Genomic DNA, 3,383 nt, shown 5'->3' with positions numbered 1-3,383 from the left:
TATTTAAATTTTTTTAGTTTCTCAAATCTAGGAAGAAGATATTTTTCCATATAAGATACTTATTTTCCCTTCTGTTGTTGCTCTGGTGCTATTCCTTATAAGAAACTCAAGCCCTTTAGCATTTGTGTCTGCATAATGAAATTTACTATATATTTTTTTACTAGTCTACTTATCATCTCAGTTTCATTTCGTTTCCCCACCTCCACTCCATAAGCCAGCGTGTAGAGATGTGTTACTGGCCTCTGGAACTTTATCTTTCAAAACATGCAGCCAATTGTGCAGGGGTCTGTGTCTTTGTTCCTTTGATCTTTCCAAGCTAAATGAATGCAAATGGCATTATTGAGGATCACTGTGAAAAGATCTTAAATCATAGGTAATTCCATCTTTTTGCATATGTGAGTTTCCCCAAAACTCACATATACCCAAATTCATAGCATTCTAAAAATAATTGCTAAACCATCCAGGTGGTACTTGCCAAACGATGGCCCGAAAACTATTCTGTTGACATTAATACATTATTTATTATATTTAAAAAAGGATATGGATGAGAGGGGAGAGGGGAGGAAGAGAGTTTATCTTAAGGGAAATAGTGTGACTGGCATTGTATTTATCCATCACCATCTGTGGCTGAAAGGAAGCGGACACATCTTTTAGCTTAAGTCAAGTGAGGAGGGGAATTTCAGGAGAATACACACACACACACACACACACACACACACACACACACGCACACACACAACAAAACAAACAAAGCCTTTCAGACCTTGATTTAAGCCCAGGATTTCAGAAGACACGAATATGTTGTAGCTTACTGAACAAGGATAAAGTGATCTATGTGTTTTATAATGACAAAGCAAAAGCATGGATTTCCCAAGGATTAGATTTAAGAACATGCTAGGCTTGTGATATTGTAAAAGGGATCTTGATAAAAAATAATCAAGAGAGAAAATGCAACTCCAACCAAGAGAAAGAGACGAGGTGAAGTCCAATGGCTCACTTCAAAGAATAGTGGCTAAAGGACCCCAGAAAGAATGTAAGAGTAACCTTCAAAAGCATCCCACTGGAAGACAATTCCACTTTCAACATTCATTCACCAAGTCCAGAGAGTACCAACACCACCTCTGGTGTACTATACATATAAGCCTGTGTTCATTACTCCAAATATCAGCTTATCTGGGCCCTATCTGTTAGGCAAGGTAGTAGAGGAGAAAGTAAGGTAAGGAGAAGGAAACAAAGCCATTGGACTTCTCCCCCTGCCGGCTTCTAACACTGAAGTGAGCCCAAATTAGGGGAGACAAGAAATGTTACACAGAATGATGTCTGTCATTGGGACTTTCTATAATGGATTGGACTATGCATTAGTATTGAATGAGTAGGACCATTTAAAATGCCAAAACATCAATTGCTGAGCATGTAATTATCAGGAGGGGTATGTTCTACTAGAGGTTTTATTTAGTGAGACAGAGGAAAAAAAGAATAAAGTTGCTTTCTTCTACATACTAGTGAATCCAAGATGCATTACATTTTTCTTACAGAAGCAATACTTTTCACATCCTGCTGTTTAGACAAATTCACATCAACCCATTTCTCACAGGATAAAATACATGTGTTTTGGCACTTACAAACATTGAGGAGTAGCAATTTCCTTTTTTCCCCCATAATATTTTCTACATATCAATATATCCCTAATCAATTGATCATCGCCAACATGCTAATCATAAGCACTAGCTCAGTCCAGATTTAGTGCAATTAGGTTATTCCTCAAGTTGAACATATCCCGAGGTGGATTTTAATAAAACAGGGGACTTTTCTGTGAAACTCCAGTGTGTTATATTCAAAAAGTACATGTTATTAAAAATGTTAGGAATTTAAACTTTTATATACATACTATATGTTAAAATTAAAATTTCAATACAAATACAATAGAAAAAGGGGAACAGACACAAAAAGAAACTGGCAATAAATATTGTAGATTTTTTCCATGTTATCAAGATATGCAAATATTTTAATAAAGTAATGAATATGTTTAAAATATCAAAGCCTACTAATGTGTTAAAAACTTGTTTTGAATAGTTAGGGCTCTCAAAATGCAGATTACATCTCCAGCATATAGCCCGTGCTGAATATTTACATATCTGGTCTACTTATTTATGAGAAAAATAGGAAAAACAAAAAGAAGCAGAAATTAAAAGGATAGGGAAGCTAAAAAGACAGGCAACAAAGAGATAAACTCTATTATAGTATTATTATTTATTTCAGATTTAAAGTTATATTACATATTCCTTTTAAGTCTATAAGTCCTCCAGCAGCAAATGTACTCCCACTTTTAGGATTATAAATCAAAACTGTTCATTGAGAAACTGCCATAAGCCAGGCATTATATTCAAGCTATGCCTTTTACTATTTGAAATAAGGTTTAACCAGAAGGTTTACATGGAGTTAAAAAGTGACCAAATATTCAAAATGACTCAAACCGAATATGCTTTGTTTAGTTCAGGTCTGTTAAACATCAAGGGTGGACATGCCCCTTTGCATGAGTTCAACACTGAAATCGGTCAGCTATTGCATGCTAATAAATAGCAAAGAGGCAAAGATGACATTGAAATTAAATGATCTTGAGAAGATGAAGGGTGAGCCCTCTTCAAGCGCATTCGTAAACATATGCACACACACACACACACACACACACACACACGCACACACACACACACAGGCCCCAAGTCACTTGATCACTTCATAAGAAATAATTTCAACTAACAACGTGTATGTTTTGGTAAATAAACATGGAAGAAGATAGGTCAGAGTCAGTTTAGTGTCATCAAAAAATGCCTATACTTCTTGGCTCTTCTTTAAATATACTTGGGTTAGGAACAAAGACTTTGCTGGAAAAGCAGTTTAATTATCACCAACCTTCTCAAAGCAAAGGACAAAACAACTACTGTGGGATTTCAAATCTGTCAGCAATCTCTCTTACACTTCACTCATCACAAGGCCCCTGAATTTAACAAGCATTAGGCCTCGCCCACTTCAAAGACCATGGGGAAACCCACTTCTTCAACAAAAGTCTCCTTTGAGCCTATGTGGAGTGATTTTATTTTTTTTCTTACTCTTCATCCCAGAAGTTAATTCCAGAGTGGGTTGATACAATAATCTTGAACAATAACCTCTACAAGCATACACATCTATTGGCTGACTTTATCCCACTGGAAATGTATAAAGTTATTGTGATTCAAGTTATGTCCTAGGTGTTGTTTCTTGGGAGCCTATAATTCCAGAGATGTAACATTTGATTTGGTTCACATGGTGTCAAAGAGTACCTTGCAGTGATAGAAAATTAAAATCAATATTTATTAATAATTGCCATCATCTGATCCATCCCCATG

The sequence above is a fragment of the Cebus imitator genome, unplaced genomic scaffold, assembly GCF_001604975.1.
Source record: "Cebus imitator isolate Cc_AM_T3 unplaced genomic scaffold, Cebus_imitator-1.0 Scaffold138, whole genome shotgun sequence".
Taxonomy (NCBI): Eukaryota; Metazoa; Chordata; class Mammalia; order Primates; family Cebidae; genus Cebus; species Cebus imitator.
This window is presented reverse-complemented; position numbering follows the sequence as displayed.